This window comes from Entelurus aequoreus, linkage group LG09 (genome assembly GCF_033978785.1).
Source record: "Entelurus aequoreus isolate RoL-2023_Sb linkage group LG09, RoL_Eaeq_v1.1, whole genome shotgun sequence".
Lineage (NCBI taxonomy): Eukaryota > Metazoa > Chordata > Actinopteri > Syngnathiformes > Syngnathidae > Entelurus > Entelurus aequoreus.
In genome coordinates, this window is record NC_084739.1 from 44,645,356 (window position 1) to 44,663,455 (window position 18,100).

The 18,100-nt window shown below is 38.5% G+C and overlaps 1 protein-coding gene and 1 long non-coding RNA gene across 2 annotated transcripts in view; both read left to right on the forward strand.

The window, feature by feature from the left end:
* The first annotated feature begins 1,058 nt into the window (after nucleotides 1-1,058).
* On the forward strand, nucleotides 1,059-9,979 carry LOC133656867 (uncharacterized). The gene is made up of 3 exons (XR_009827179.1): nucleotides 1,059-1,174; nucleotides 3,571-3,611; nucleotides 9,195-9,979. It is a non-coding gene; the product is annotated as an uncharacterized LOC133656867 (long non-coding RNA).
* Nucleotides 9,980-11,837: 1,858 nt separating this feature from the next.
* Nucleotides 11,838-18,100, forward strand: part of si:ch73-105b23.6 (mucin-like protein) — a 53,267-nt gene continuing 47,004 nt past the window's right edge. The window contains exons 1-2 of the mRNA XM_062057877.1: nucleotides 11,838-11,953; nucleotides 13,204-13,274. The gene's annotated coding sequence lies outside the window, so the exon portion shown is untranslated. The remainder of the gene's footprint in view (nucleotides 11,954-13,203; nucleotides 13,275-18,100) is intronic.

Sequence of the window (18,100 nt, forward strand, 5' to 3'; positions counted from 1 at the left end):
TGTAAGTGCAAGTTAAAACTCTCCTATGCAAGGCGAAAACCGTTTATCAACAACACCCAGAAACGCAGTCGGCTTCGCTGGGCCTGAGCTCATCTAAGACGGACTGATACAAAGTGGAAAAGTCTTCTGTGGTCTGACGAGTCCACATTTCAAATTGTTTTTGGAAACTGTGGACGTCGTGTCCTCCGGAACAAAGAGGAAAAGAACCATCCGGATAGGCGCAAAGTTCAAAAGCCAGCATCTGTGATGGTATGGGGTTGTATCAGTGCCCAAGGCATGGGTAACTTACACATCTGTACATGTTTGGGAATGTGGAATATATTTTTATTCCACTTTGTGTCACTGTCATGTTTAACCATCGCACGGAGAACGACTTGATGCTCGAAGAACGTAATTTCCGCAATGTGCGTAATTTCCGCTTCTATCTTCTCAGCAGCACAGCAGTCGGTGGATAGGGAGCAGTCTCCTTTGTTTTTGCGCTCGATGTTGATGTCTTTCATGATGACATGAACACCATGGCATTTGTAGATGGTACAATGTACTGGGATAGCGAGTGCAAAAAGGCGAGTGCTATCCGCCGTGCTGTTACTGGAAAAAGAAGCGGAAATGACACCGTGCTGTTGTTGTTGTGAACATAGCATGGATACAAAAAAAACAATTGAAATCAAATATAAATATATTTAGTATTCATCGTGTGAGGCAATACAAATACAATGCAAATAGCGCAATGCAAATAATAAAAAATGACTCACAAACAAAGGTGTGACCCTATAATTGGTCCGGGTTATTGGGGGCTGTTATTGCCCCAGACGCTACGTGACTGCAGAATACATTAGATTACATTGAGTTCCTTGCTTTTCTTTTATCCAACCGCGTACACATCACTTTGCCTTCCTGCCCGTCTCGGCAGCCCGCCTGTTTACCTGCTCATCGTGTTTTGTGATTTTGTGCCTGAGCCTTTTTTCCTTTTTGTCTATTGGCGCCGCAGTTTTTGTTTTTTGAATCATTGACAGTATGGACAATAAAAGACTTGTCACACTTACTGCTCTTGTCCTTGGCAGTTATTGGGATCCACCACAGGAAGCCACGACAAATGTCCCGCTGGGTAGCAACTTGAAAAACTTTTTTTGGAAGTGTTGTGAACGCAGCCCGCTGGGACGAGGCAGCCAGCCAGGTACGGAAGAAAACTCTCCATAGCAACACTGCTGTAACTTTCACTCATTGAAAAATGCCTAGTGTGACGTAATAGGTGAACTGGAAAAGCAATACGTTTATTCGCGCTAAAAAGAAGTAAGCGCCCCCCTGTGTACGGGAGGCACACGGTGTATGACCAATAGTCGCATTAGAGCAGTGACACCGAACCAGCCCCCTAGTTCAGTTCAAATCTTAATTTTTTTTACAAAACTAAAATTTTTGCAGCAAATTCCTAAAAACACACAGTTGTTTTTCTGTAATGTGTAATTCTGACAAAATAAATACACCAAAAACAAATGTCCACTGCAAAAGATGCTGGTTCTCAAAATAAGAAAATAAATAAGCAAAGGGAGAAGTCCGGCTCACCAGATCTTAGCTTTCTGGAAATGTGGCGACTGGAACATTTTAGTTGAGTAGCCCTGCATTAGAGAGAGTGCATGGACACTTGGACTCTACATATAGGTGTGAAAATACAAAACCCAAAACCAGTTAAGTTGGCACGTTGTGTAAATCGTAAATAAAAACAGAATACAATGATTTGCAAATCCTTTTCAACCTATACTCAATTGAATAGACTGCAAAGACAAGATACTTAACGGTCAAACTGGAAAACTTTGTTAAGTTTTGCAATTATTAGCTCATTCGGAATTTGCTGTCTCCAACATGTTTCAAAAAAGCTGGAACAAGTGGCAAAAAAAATGAGAAAGTTGAGGAATGCTCATCAAACACTTATTTGGAACATCCCACAGGTGAACAGGCTAATTGGGAACAGGTGGGTGACATGATTGGGTATAAAAGCAGCTTCCATGAAATGCTCAGTCATTCACAAACAAGGATGGGGCGAGGGTCACCTCTTTGTGAACAAATACGTGAGCAAATTGTCGAACAGTTTAAGAAAAACATTTCTAAACAAGCTATTGCAAGGAATTTAGAGATTTCATCATCTACCTTGCGTAATATCATCAAACATTTCAGAGAATCTGGAGAAATCACTGCACGTAAGCGATGATATTACGGACCTTCGATCCTTCATGCGGTACTGCATCAAAAAGCGACATCAGTGTGTAAAGGATATCACCACATGGGCTCAGGAACACTTCAGAAAACCACTGTCAGTAACTACAGTTTTTTCGCTACATCTGTAAGTGCAAGTTAAAACTCTACTATGTAAAGCGAAAGCCATTTATTAACAACACCCAGAAACGGGGCTAGCTTCGCTGGGCCTGAGCTCATCTAAGATGGACTGATGCAAAGTGAAAACTTGTTCTGTGGTCTGACGAGTCAACATTTCAAATTATTTTTGGAAACTGTGGACGTCATGTCCTCCGGAACAAAGAGGAAAACAACCATCCTGATTGTTATAGGCACAGAGTTGAAAAGCCAGCATCTGTGATGGTATGGGGGTGTATTAGTGCCCAAGGCATGGGTAACTTACACATCTGTGAAGGCACCGTTAATGCTGAAAGGTACATACAGGTTTTGGAGCCATCCAAGCAACGTTATCATGGACGCCCCTGCTTATTTCAGCAAGACAATGCCAAGCCATGTGTTACAACAGCGTGGCTTCGTAGTAAAAGAGTGCGGGTGCTACTAGACTGGCCTGCCTGTATATCAGACCTGTCCCCCATTGAAAATGTGTGGCACATTATGAAGCCTAAAATACCACAACGGAGACCCCAGACTGTTGAACAACTTAAGCTGTACATCAAGCAGGAATGGGAAATAATTCCACCTGAAAAGCTTCAAACATTGGTCTCCTCAGTTCCTAAACGTTTACTGAGTGTTGTTAAAAGGAAAGTCCATGTACCACAGTGGTAAAAATGCCCTTGTGCCAACTTTTTTGCAATGTGTTGCTGCCTTTAAATTCTAAGTTAATGATTATTTGCAAAACAAATTAAGTTTCTCAGTTCGAACATTAAATATCTTGTCTTTACAGTCTATTCAATTAAATATAAGTTGAAAAGGATTTGCAAATTATTGTATTCTGTTTTTATTTACGAATTACACAACATGCCAACTTCACTGGTTTTGGGTTAAGTATAAAAAAAACTATTATTTGAGAATCCTGACTAATTTAGTGCATGGAAACGTAGGTTATTGTGTTCTTATGGGCCAAGATAACCAAATTCCTCCTTATACAACTTGGTATGACAAAGGGAGATACAAATGATTTCTCAGCAGTCGACAATGGGCAACAAAGGCTTTAGCGCTCTGTGTGCTTCAGAGGTGTGTTTGTGTGCGTGTGTGTTTGTGGGAGCAAACTTTGGAGGCTGGCTAAAGCTCAGTGTCCCCCTAGTATCGCTACTGTAATTTACTGTGCAATATTTCCATTGGCTAGGCATGTGTTGTGAGATTTGCCTTCTATTTCCATTCTAGGCCACCGTAGGTCCCATAATAGAAGTCACGGGGACAAGGAAGTAAGTTGCTAATCCATCCATCCATCCATTTTCTACTGCTTGTCCCTGTGTCAGTGATATTATCTTAAGTGTGTTGGTGACTGTGAGGCGACTGAAAATAAGAGTCGTGTGAAATACAATCTTAAATTAGAAATACCTTTGTTTGATTAGGACAATGCATATTGATTAACATATAAGCAAAAGGATTACAGGACATATGCCATAGTTAGCTAAAATAGCTAAATTTAATCTGTTGTCCAGAATCAGGCACCATAAAACAGACATACAATTACAGACAACATCATACATACATTACAAGATGACCTACAAAAAATATTAGCTATAAAAACAAGTCCATGTAAGGTGATCAACTAAGTGTGCACATTACACATGGGTACAGGACGGGTTTGTCTTTAACCAATGTCTTTTGAAGGTTGAGCAGTTGACATAGTTTCCAAAATGAGTTGGTAGCATGTTCCATGCATTTGTGCCTTTGATAGAGACAACCATTTGATACAATTTAGTCCATGTCACTAGATGTTACAATCGCCGTGGTTAGCGCTTTAGTATTGACTCGATTGTTGTTGTTTTTCTGTATAAAAACTTGGAATGGTGGAGGGGCAAGCTCATTCAAAACCTTAAAAACAAAACATACATCCAAAAATATCTGATAGTTATACAAGTTTAAAACATTACACTTACTAAGAATGTTATAATAATGAAAAATGTAATCATCCCGTACTTCAAAACAGAAGTACGCGTCCTGTATCATGAAAATGAAAAATAGTCTGTAAAAAATCAATAGATTATTTTGAACAACAATAGCTTCACATCACAACAGTCTGTTACAGGCTAAGCCAATGGATGCCAGTGTGAGTGTTCGCACACCTGTCAAACTCATTGCTGCTCGGCTTTCTAGTATTTGTTCTTTCTGCCACACTGAGGCACTGACAGGAGATCAATACATACAGATCATAGTGGATGACATTGCTAGGGACAGTGTTATATTCAGACCAATGCATTTAACATTGACTTCAGCAGGCCACTTAATTAATTCATATTTTAAAGTGTCCCAAACATAGTCTATTATCGCCCCACCTCAGCCCTTGTCTCTATCTCTTCTGAATAACTTGTATCCTGGCATAATAATAGCAGCAGCTGGCGATGAATGAGTCAACCAGCCTTCTGGTATTGCGAATATATCCATATTAGAGTCACTTAATAAATGTTGCATATAAACTGTTTTTCTAATAATAGTGGTGGTTGAAGCCCAGCCAGTAGTGGTGATCATACCCAGCTTTTGGACTTCTTCCTGTGCGGATTTATTTCAGTGTACATAGCAGTGTACTCCCTATTTCTGGCAACAAAAGCCTGTGTTTGCTATCATGGCAAATAGGCCCTGGCTATTTTTGGACAAAGGAGGGTTCACAACCATATATTTTTGAACCTGAATATACAGAGGACAAACTACTATTAATACATAGAAGCTAAGTGAGCACAAAAAGAGGGTGAAAGCCTGGAGCAGTCAAGCGTCTAGAGAGTCAGGACCGTTGTGACTTTGTGGTGTTAATGTTGAGCTAGGAGTCAAGCTATAGCAACACATTGGCCTGCTTCTGCTGCACTGAGTGGCACAAAAGGTTATTATGAATGAAAAGGCTTCATGTATCTATGTATTGACGCCCGGAAGTCTGGTCACTGCTGCTGTTGGCCGTTCAAAAGCAAAGGGCTGTCTTTCTATCTGTGTTCTTCTAATTGTTTTACAGATTTCTTTATTACAAACCCCGTTTCCATATGAGTTGGGAAATCGTGTTAGATGTAAATATAAACGGAATACAATGATTTGCAAATAATTTTCAACCCATATTCAGTTGAATATGCTACAAAGACAACATATTTGATGTTGAAACTGATAAACTTTTTTTTTTTTTTTCAAATAATCATTAACTTTAGAATTTGATGCCAGCAACACGTGACAAAGAAGTTGGGAAAGGTGGCAATAAATACTGATAAAGTTGAGGAATGCTCATCAAACATTTATTTGGAACATCCCACAGGTGAACAGGCAAATTGGGAACAGGTGGGTGCATGATTGGGTATAAAAGTAGATTCCATGAAATGCTCAGTCATTCACAAACAAGGATGGGGCGAGGGTCACCACTTTGTCAACAAATGCGTGAGCAAATTGTTGAACAGTTTAAGAAAAACCTTTCTCAACCAGTTATTGCAAGGAATTTAGGGATTTCACCATCTACGGTCCGTAATATCATCAAAGGGTTCAGAGAATCTGGAGAAATCACTGCACATAAGCAGCTAAGCCCGTGACCTTCGATCCCTCAGGCTGTACTGCATCAACAAGCGACATCAGTGTGTAAAGGATATCACCACATGGGCTCAGGAACACTTCAGAAACCCACTGTCAGTAACTACAGTTGGTTGCTACATCTGTAAGTGCAAGTTAAAACTCTCCTATGCAAGGCAAAAACCGTTTATCAACAACACCCAGAAACGCCGTCGGCTTCGCTGGGTCTGAGCTCATCTAAGATGGACTGATACAAAGTGGAAAAGTGTTCTGCGGTCTGACGAGTCCACATTTCAAATTGTTTTTGGAAACTGTGGACGTCGTGTCTTCCGGACCAAAGAGGAAAAGAACCATCCGGATTGTTATAGGCGCAAAGTTGAAAAGCCAGCATCTGTGATGGTATGGGGGTGTGTTAGTGCCCAAGACATGGGTAACTTACACATCTGTGAAGGCGCCATTAATGCTGAAAGGTACATACAGGTTTTGGAGCAACATATGTTGCCATCCAAGCAACGTTACCATGGACGCCCCTGCTTATTTCAACAAGACAATGCCAAGCCACGTGTTACATCAACGTGGCTTCATAGTAAAAGAGTGCGGGTACTAGACTGGCCTGCCTGTAGTCCAGACCTGTCTCCCATTGAAAATGTGTGGCGCATTATGAAGCCTAAAATACCACAACAGAGACCCCCGGACTGTTGAACAACTTAAGCTGTACATCAAGCAAGAATGGGAAAGAATTCCACCTGAGAAGCTTAAAAAATGTGTCTCCTCAGTTCCCAAACGTTTACTGAGTGTTGTTAAAAGGAAAGGCCATGTAACACAGTGGTGAACATGCCCTTTCCCAACTACTTTGGCACGTGTTGCAGCCATGAAATTCTAAGTTAATTATTATTTGCAAAAAAAAAAAGTTTATGAGTTTGAACATCAAATATCTTGTCTTTGTAGTGCATTCAATTGAATATGGGTTGAAAAGGATTTGCAAATCATTGTATTCCGTTTATATTTACATCTAACACAATTTCCCAACTCATATGGAAACGGGGTTTGTACTTCTCCAACACATTTAGTAATCTTATCGAACTTACAAAGCACCCACTCTCTGTTTCACCGTCTCACTTTCAGTTAGTTAGCTGTTAAATTAGCAAAGTTAAGCTTGTACCAGTCCAGAGCTACTGCGCTTTGAAGACAGCAAGTACTCGACTTGACGAAAGAAACAACGTGAGTATGTTTTCCTGTTCTTCATGCACCTTTCTCATGGATAGTTTGGCTCTACTAGAGGACCGTGACCGCCAGTTAGAGCAGAGTAACTTCGTAACATTAGACACCGCGGACACGTTTGCTAGCGTTAGCTGTAACGAGCTGACTAGCACAGTTTGTAGCAGTAACAGCTCTAAGCGACCTACAAGCCACGGTGAACTGGTTAAGACACATAATAGATTTAGCCCTTAGCGAGTCTTACACCCCAGTGTAGCGGACACCACACCTTATTCATAGGGGACTCCGTCACCTGGAACATACAGTTTAGTAAACCAGCCATAATTAATTGTATTCCCGGGGCCCGAGCACCCGATATTGAAGCTAATCTTAGGGAGCTGACTCGCAACAGGCCTAGCAAACACGAACATAGTTGTACACGTGGGCTCCAATGACACTAGGATGAGACAGTCCGAGATTACAAAGAGGAACATAGCTAGGACTCGTAAACTCTCTAGAAAGATGTCTCGGCATCAAGTACTTGTCTCGGGGCCCTTGCCAGCAAGAGGCAATGATGAGATGAATAGCAGATTAGTCTCGCTTAACAAGTGGCTGGCTATTTTTTGTAGAGAACAGGGACTAACGTTTATTGATCATTGGCCCCCTTTCGGGGGCAAATTGTGCTTGCTGAGTAGGGACAGGCTTCATCCTAATCGGGAAGGCGCCATCACTCTTACTAGGAACGTGGATTACTGTTTGAACCACACTTGGATAACTACACTAGAGCAAGCTCGGACACAGGCAATTACAGTGCCCGCAGTCCGTTTAGCCAAAATTAACCAGAGCCAGGCTGGAAAATTCTTGCACACATTGCATTTCTCGTAGAATAATACATAACTCACATAATATTTTTCTGCAGTGACTGTGCCAGAGGTAGCCATGCATTCTACTGAAGTGGCAAATTATGAAGCGTTAAATCTATCGCAGCACCAATCTAATAATTTTTGTATTTGTATTTGTTTATTTGAAGGACAATGTGTAGTTACATTAAGAAGATGGCTGCACCAGATTTAGCACCATGCTAATTTCCATCTGTTGTCCTTTTATTGTGCATCTAACATCCACAATAAAATTACACAGGATTGAAAATACACAACAGTATTACAATTACATAATGATAAACGATTTAAAATACAAGTACAATACCTAGAGGGCATGTGAATTACAAATCAGTGGGCGGTCAAGTTATAGTATTTTAGCAGCTTCATTTAAAGTTCAGAAGTATATAAAGTGCAGCAGTTCTTATCAAAGTCCACATACAGTGCAGTAGCTATCAGATGATACCCATAAGGGTATCATTCAATAGCCATATACCCCATTGATATTGCATACATAAAAAAAGTTTGCGATGTTACAAGATTGGAATGGTACTCAGATGGTCATCAGACTACTCCCGCCAGGGTATCATCTGATGGTCAACTACCTGCCTGGTATTGGTAATGTGAGCAGGTCTGGTGGAGTAAAAGCCAGTCTTTAACTGCTTGTGAGAAGCTGTGAAAACCAGAGTTGTTCTTTAGATTGTCTGGGAGACCATTCCATTCTTTGATGGCTTGATATGAAAAGGCTGATTGGGAGAAGGCATTCTTCCTTTTTGGAACATTACAGTCACCCCTGGATACAGATCATAACACTCTGCTTGTTAATTGCGAGCGTAGCTGTACATATGTTTTTAAGGGAGGAGCTGCATCATTTAAGATCTTATGTACCAGGCGGATATTGGAGAACCTGATCAGGTTTTCAAAGCTAAGTATACCGTATTTGTCAAGTATGTTACAATGGTGGTATCGCCAAGGCTTTTTATCGAGGATTCTCAGTGCTTCATTATGTAATGATCTGAGATAATTTAAAACAGTCCGTTTGGCTTTAGACCATGATGACAAACAGTACAAGATATGTGATATGATCATTGCATTGACAAACGATTTAGCTGCTTCCAATTACTTTAATAAAAGTGAATCAAGTCCCCATGAATCTTTAGGTTTTGAGTTTGAGAGTGAGGAGATCATTTTATTGACCTTGCATTAACTCCCACATTCCATATTCATCAGAGTGGGTTGTAGTCCTCCTGTCAGACTACAGGCCATAGTTCCGGCAGTGTCAGCAGAAGATGTTAATGCCGTGTTCGAGGGTTTACTCAGAAATTTCAGGGGCGGAGTGGAAAAATGGATTAAGGCAAAACTACTGAAAAGACTGGGAACTGTCACTTACCTAAACCAAGAGGGACAGAGACAGTGCACCGTGCATGTGGATCACATGTTACCATGGCGAGAGAACATGGAGAGACTGCCAGTTATCTTGTCTCCACCAGTTGCAGAAAATGTGCCATCAGTACAACTGGACAGTGCTGTTTCAGTTCCATCACCAAGACCATCAGTGAGTCAGACACAAACTAGTCTCATCACTGAACCAGATTCAAGGGCTGCTGAGTTGCCATCATCAGAACCCAGATCACCCACAACAAAAACCCCACCAGTGATCCGCAGGTACCCAGAAAGGGTTCGAGCACCACCAAAAAAACTGAATCTCTGAAGACAGTATAAAAGTCTCTGTTAAAGGTGTATAAATACTGTTTGTATAATATGTATGTTATTGTTTACAAATGAGGGTTAAGAGTTCAGTACTAAAAAAAAAAGAATATGGCCTAAGTACAGTTTTTTAATTGTGCTGCTGCATTTTTTTTTTTTGGTTGGGTTGTTATTTCTTTTGAGTAACTTCTACATTTCTAAAAGGGGAGGAATGTAATAGAGTGATCTATGTTTGTCTGTTGCCATCTCCTGGTGAATGTTGGCTATAGCGTACTGGGGTTACTTTTTGGTTGGCCAACGATTTACGTGGTGTTGTGCACCCTGACGTCAAGTGTGTGAGTCTGTTCTGAAGTCTACAGTAAAGAGATGTACTTCATCACCTCGCCTGGTTATTGCCTCCAAACCAATATATTACAACCACCTCCAAAGTTATTGTACTCTCGTACACTAAAGTAATGTCCGATCACTACCTTATAAAATTTGAAGTTCTTACTCATTGTCAACAAGCTACTAATAACCGATGCTTTAGCAGGTGCAACATTAATGCTGCCACAACTACGACTCTTGCTGGCCTACTGCCCTTGGTAATGGCATAATTCCCAAATTATGTGGGGTCTATCGATAACCTCACTAACAACTTTAACGATGCCCTACGCAACGCCATTCATAGTATAGCACTGATAAAGCTAAAAAAGGCTTCTAAAAGGCGTACCCCATGGTTCACGGAAGAAACCAGAGCTCTTAAACTATCATGTAGAAAGCTGGACTAAACTTGAGGTTTTCCATCAAGCATGGAGTGATAGTTTAATAACTTATAAACACGCTCTTACCTTAGCTAAAACTAATTACTACTCCAATCTAATCTGCCCCAATAAAAACGATCCTAAATAATTGTTTAATACCTAAGCTACGCTAACCCAACAAGAGACTTCTCCCAGTAAGTCCACCCACTCGGCTGATGACTTTAAGCAATTCTTTACTAGGAAAATTATACAAATTAGAAAATAAATTAAAGATGAAGCGTCCCAGCTCCAACTGGGTTCCAATAGGAATGTATCTACGATGGATATATCTCTCCAAAACAATCTTTCTCTTTTTGAAGAAATAACATTGGAGGAAGTCCTGCGACTCGTAAATGGGACAAAAAAAACATGTTTACTTGACCCACTTCCTGGGAAACTTATCAAGGAGCTGTTCGTAATATTAGGGCCATCAGTGCTAAATATTATTAACTTATCACTTTCCTCTGGTACTGTTCCACTAGCACTCAAAACAGCGGTTATTCATCCTCGGCTCAAAAGACCTAACGCTGATTCTGACCTCCTAGTAAACTACCGGCCGATGTCCCACCTTACCTTTATCTTGATAAGCCTCGAAAAAATTGTTGCACAGCAGCCAAATGAACACTTAGCGTCTAGCAATCTCTGTGAACCCTTTCAGTCCGGTTTCAGGGCAAATCCCTCTACTAGGACAGCCCTTGCAAAAGTGACGAATAATGTATTGCTAACTACGGATTCTGATGCGTCATCTATGTTGCTGCTACTTGATATCAGCGCAGCTTTCGATACTGTTGATCATAACATTTTATTAGAACGTATTAAAACATGTATGTCAGACTTAGCCTTTTGTTGGTTTAACTTTTATCTTACTGACAGGATGCAGTGCGTCTCTCATAACAACGTGACCTCGGAGTATGTTAAGGTAATGTGCGGAATTCCACAGGGTTCGGTTCTTGGCCCTGCACTCTTCAGCGTCTATATACTGCCGCTAGGTGACATCATACGCAAATACGGTGTTAGCTTTCACTGTTATGCTGATGACACCCAACTCTACATGCCCCTAAAGCTGACCAACATGCCAGATTGTAGTCAGCTGGAGGCGTGTGTAAATGAAATCAAACAATAGATGTACAGTAACTTTTTGCATCTTAACGTTAAGAAAACAGAAATGCTGATTATTGGTCCTGCTCGACACCGGCACCTATTTAATAAAACCACCTTAACATTTGACAAGAAAATAATTACACAAAGCGACTCTGTAAACAATATCAGTATTATCTTCGACCCAACTCTCTCATTTGAGTCACACATTAAGAGTGTCACTAAAACAGCCTTCTTTCATCTCCGTAATATCGCTAAAATTCCACGACGTGAAGCAGGCGAAGGAGGTCGACGTGGAGCAGGCAAAGGAGGTCGAGTAGGCTGCCGAGCCAGTGGAGACGCCAGTGTTGGCGTGGGAGCCACTGTAGTCAAGGCAGACGGAACTCCGGAGGCAGCGTGCAGGTAAGACAATGCTTTATTGTCCATAAATCAGTCAAACAGAAAAGTGTGCCGATTGCACGGGAAGCTATGCAAAGCTAACGGAAAAGCTTAGCATTGAAAACACGAGCAAAGAAGCAAGAAATCATCAAACGTAATTGTTGGGTGAAGCAAACAAGACAGCCAGACTGAGGCTATGTCTACACTAAGCCGGATAACCCCTTAAACAAATAATTATTTAGCCTAAGTATCGTGTCAGCCACACTAAACCATCGTTTAAGGTAACCCTCCTTGGATAATTTTTTACACGGGTAAGTGCACCGTGTATTTCTTGAATCTCCGGCTCTTAGCTTTGTATGGACTCATCAATCATTTACAAACTGAGTTCGGAGAGGAAGTGACGCCAGAAAGACTGCGCCCCATACAGGAAGTGACGTCGGAAAGAATGCACCACAGCCAGCTTCATAACAACCTGTTCCCACTCGGAGATAAACACTAGAAAGATGGAGGCGAGTCATCCAGACATGCTGTGTTTCCCCTTACTCTATACAGTATGTACAGACACTTGTGGAAATCACACATGAATACCTTAAGAGAAAGTGATTGCAGCCTGCAGGTATTTCGGATACAACACTTCTCAGACGGCATGACAACTTTCCAATGTCCAGGTCATCTGTGATTCTACTTACCGAAAAACTTTGTCCATTTGTGGAAGGAGTGACACCTAGAATGCGGGCTCCTGTGGATGTGATAAAAAAGGTAGCGTGTGCTTTGTATTACCTGGCGGACAAGGGAAGACTATGGAAAACATTGAATGCATTTGGACTGGCAAAACAGACTGTATCCGTTATTGTCCGCCATGTATGTCGCAGACTCAACGTCTAGGTCCAGAGTACAGTCGTGCTCATAAGTTTACATACCCTGGGAGAATTTATGATTTCTTGGCCATTCTTCAGAGAATATGAATGATAACACAAAAACCTTTCTTCCACTCATGCTTAATAGTTGTTTGAAGCTATTTATTGGCAAACAACTGTGTTTACTCTTTTTAAATCAAAATGACAAAAGAAAGTACCCAAATGACCCTGATCAAAAGTTTACATACCCCAGTGACTTTGATCTGATAACATGCACAAAAGTTGACACAAACAGGTTTGAATGGCTAATCAAGGTTCCAATCCTCATCTGTGACCTGTTTGTTTGTAATTAATGTGTGTGTATAAAAGGTCAGTGAGTTTCTGGGCTTCTGACAGACCATTGCATCTTTCATCCAGTGCTGCACAGATGTTCTGGATTCTGAGTCATGGGGAAGGCAAAAGAATTGTCAAAGGATCTGCGAGAAAAGGTAAATGAACTGCATAAAACAGGAAAGGGGTATAAAAAGATATAATAAAACAAGAATACACATTTGTATACATATGTAAATGTATTCAGTTATAAACATTCATTCACTTTCTTCTTTCGTTCATGGATCTAAACTTTACCGCTGCTGGTAGTTTTTTCTATGTTTTTATTTAATAAGTTGTAGGTGTATTTATTTCAGTATAAAAGTGTAAAAAGTGTTTTGCTTCAGTCATGAAATGATGATAATGGTGTGCCAGGGCATACGTACATTTTATATTTAATGCTTAAATCTCTGAAGTCTACATCAACTTCAGATCTTTTCCTCATTTCAAAATGTTTTAGTTTTTTTTATGTTTTTTTTTTTTGTTTGTTTGTTTTCCGCCTATTTTTTTTAATGGCAAACACACAAAATATGCAAAATCTTCCACCAAAAATGTGACGTGATCGGAACCTTGGATAGGTCAATAATTCATAATAACATTGATTTTGATTCAATATTATGTTTTGAGCAATGACAGTTTAGAGTTTAGAGTTTGAGTTTATTTCGAACATGCAAGCATACAACATGATACATCACAATTTCCAGTTTCTCTTTTCAACATGTTCGAAAAGGAGTAGGAAGAAGCAGAGCTTATTTAATCCTACCCCTTTTCTTTACATAACAGTTGCTGAAACTTTTTTATTCACTTCCTGTTCTCAATTTATTCACAATAAACTCCATAGGTAATCACAATAAAAATAAATAAATAAATAAATAATACTAAGAATTTAATAATAATAATTGGTGAAGAAAGTCATATTTCATATGATGAGATAAGTAAGATTACTTTAAGAATGAATGAATGGATGGATGAAATAAATTGAGAATGTTTGTCATGGTTCTTCTTCTTTGTACTTTGTAAACAATTTAAGTTTGAAGAGTTTCTTGAAGTGGATCATATTAGTACATTGTTTGATTGCTTTGCTTAATCCAGGGGTCACCAACCTTTTTGAAACCAAGGGCTACTTCTTGGGTACTGATTCATGCGAAGGGCTACCAGTTTGATACACACTTAAATAAATTGCCAGAAGTAGCCAATTTGCTCAATTTACCTTTAACTCTGTTATTATTAATAATTAATGATATTTATCTTTGTGGAAACACTGATCATCTTAATGATTTCTCACAATAAATATATATAGAAACAGATAAATATCAATATGCAACACTTTATTTTTATATTTTCTCTAAGTGCACATTTTTCAAATTGAACATTTTCAAATGATGACTTCTAAGACAGTCTTGTGAAATCACAATATCCCATTTTAACTAGCTAGCCACTAACATTTTTTAACAAATCATGAATTACTTTGCACCATGTTTGTACAAATAATAACTCATGTAAAATACAAAAGTAAACTCTCAAATTTTTAAATCATGTCACACTTTGAACTGGACACCAAATCTGTTATCTGTTTCTTTGTCAGTTAGTGGGAAGCCTGGCATTGCATGCTGTTAACTAGTGTGTTGTACTCTGGTGTGTAACTTGACACTGCAACTCTGAGTGAGTCTTGCAGATGTGCATCAGTGAGGCGTGTTCTGTGTTTGTTCTTGATGAAGTTCATGTCACAAAAGGCTGATTCACAAAGATAAGATTTTTCCTCATTGTTTGCGGAACCTTCTTAATCTTTTGGACATATTTTCACAGCAATCTGGCCTTAAGCTTAATTATGATAAGTGTAAAATGTTAAGGATCGGAAATCTAAAGGGAACGTCCTTTTGAATGGAATGCAAAGTGCCTGTTTTGTGGACAGATGGACCAGTTAACATACTTAGTGTTGTTGTCCCAGAAAATCTGGAAGATCTAGGCTCAGTAAATTATGATAATCGACTAAGAAAGCTGGACAAAATTATGCAATTATGGAAAGGGAAATCCCTAACCTTGTATGGTAAAATGTCTATTGCCAACTCGTTAATTATTCCTCAATTTATTTATTTGTTTTTGTCATTACCAGCTCCATCACAAAATGTTTTAAGATTTATGAGCGGAGGGTCTTCGATTTTGTCTGGGACGGCAAACCAGAAAAGATTAAAAGAAAGGTTTTATACAAAGAGTATGAATATGGGGGCCTGAAACTTCTCAACCTTGAAGCTATGTGTCTGTCTTTAAAAGCATCAATTGTTCCAAAGATGTATTTAAACATTGAGTGGTACACAAATGTCCTGTTGGACAAAAAACATGTACTGTATCAAAAGAAATTGTATCCTTTTTTACAAGTGACTCCCTCCCAGATAGTCTGCTGGGAAACATGGCGGGGTTCATGAAGGAAACAATCCACTCATAGTGGTGTTTTCAATTTTATGTGCCAGAAAAAAGAGACAATATTTTGCAGCAGTTAATATGGATGAACTCTAATATTGTAATAGATGGAAAGCCTTTCTTTTGGAAAAATATGTTTGAAAGAGGAATCATTTTTGTCAATGACATTATCAATTAGAATGGTAAAATTATGAAGTATGATGAATTTAGAACTATGTATGGTGATGCTTGCTCAAGCTTTTCATTTTATCAACTAACTGGAGTAATTGGGAAAAGATGGAAACAAATAATTAATTTTGGAACTACTACATTATTAGTTTGTAAACCTCTAATAAGAAATTCTAGTTGGCAAAAATGAACTAAAATAAATAGAAAAATATATAATTTTTATTTAATAAAGAAATCTTTGAAGGCTGCCTCATACAACACAAATGGAAAATGGGAGGACTTTTTTGACTGCCCTTTGCCATGGGATGCCATATTCAAACTAATCTATAAAACCACTATCGATGTGCAAAATCGTTATTTTCAAATTAAAATTATTTATAACTTCTTACCCACGGGGAAAATGTTAAAATTATGGAATATGACAGAGTCAGATGATTGCCGATTTTGTTGTGAGGAGCCTGAATCCACCCTGCATTTGTTTTGGTATTGTCATATTGTGTCTTTGTTTTGGGTGGAAGTTGAAAAAATGTGTTTAAGGATTGGTTTGTTTATGAAGCTTAATGTGGTTTCTGTTATTTTAGGAGAGTTCATTGACAATCATGATTTGGTCAATTTAATTATAGTACTCGGTAAAATGTTTATTTTTAAGGCCAAAAACAGATATTCACTTAGTATTACTTTCTTTAAAACATTTATTCAGTATTTTCTAACTTTAGAAAGTTACATGGTTGAAAACGATAATGATGCCAAAAAACATTAAAACAAAGATGAGAAGTCCTCAAAGGCTTATTTTGAAAGTATAATTATGTTTACAGATTATATGATATCTGTTGTTGTGTTCCCTAATTTGAGTGACCTGGACATAATCTGGACTGTACATAAATGCTTATTTTGAAAATGTAATTTTGTTTATAAATTATATGCAATCTGTTGTGTTCCCTAATTTTTTTCTGTGTACATGAATGAAGGTGTGTGTTGCTGAGTCCGACTTGGACATTATCTGGACTGGGCCTGGTTTAAAAAACCCTTTAAACAAATCTAATTTCATTGACAACCTGGTCTGTTGAAGATAAGGCCCTTTTTTAAAAAATAAAATAAAATAAGATAAATAAATAAAAAACATTTTCTTGGATAAAAAAGAAAGTAAAACAATATAAAAATAAATACATAAAAAATAGTAATTAATGAAAATGTTAGTGGACCAGCAGCCTATACAATCATGTGTGCTTCAGGGACTGTGTCCCTTGCAGATGTGTTGTCTATGTTGTGGGAACCAGAATATTGGTAGCAGAAAGAAATAACCCCTTTTGTGTGAGTGGGTGTGGATGAGTGTGCATGGGGGAGGTTGTTTGGGTTGATGCACTGATTGAAAGTGTATCTTGTGTTTTTTCTATGTAGATTTAATTTTTTTTAAAAATATATATATATATATATTTTTTTTTTTTTTTTTAGAACAGGCCCGCGGGCGACTCATCTGGTCCTTACGGGCGACCTGGTGCCCGCGGGCACCGCGTTGGTGACCCCTGGTCTATTGCATTGGTAATTTCTTCTGTAATTTCAATTAAAGCCATTGAAGTTGAGACATTAGCTCTGTATCCATATTGGTTCTCTTCGAGTATTCTATTTTTATTTATGAAACTCTCTAATCTGTTATTAAACAGTTTTTCAATGATTTTAGAAAATTGTGGAAGTAAAGAAACAGGTCTATAATTTGTAAATTGACGTTTATCTCCAGTCTTATAAATTGGTGCAACTTTAGCTATTTTCATTTTGTTTGGGAATGTACCTGTTTGAAATGATAGATTACTAATATACATTAATGGTCCTGAGATCTCTTCTATAACCTTTTTTATCGTTTCCATATCAATTCCGTTACAATCAGTTGAAGTCTTAGATTTACATTTTTTTGCAATTGTAACTATTTCCTCCTGTGTCACATTACTGAGGAACATGGAGTTGGGATTTCGCTCTATGGTATCATTATAGTCCTCAATTGGAACTGGGTCTGGAATCCTTTCTTCCAATTTTGGTCCAATATTTACAAAATAATTATTGAAGCTTTCAACTACTTCCTTTATGTTGTCTTTTTTTTTTTTTTTTAAAGAAAAAAAACCAGCTTTGTTTTATTAGTCAACATTGCAACTGTTTCTAAATTACATTTCACCTTTAAGCTTTTTTATTTCACTTTTGTTATGTTTTTGTTTATTTTAATAGTATTTTTAGAATGTGCCGTGGGCCTTTAAAACATTAGCTGTGGGCCGCAAATGGTAAAAAAAATAAAATCTGCGTCCTTTCTGATTTCAATGCGTTAAAAAGACACAAAAAGTGCGTTAACGGCAACACTGGTTGACAGTATAAC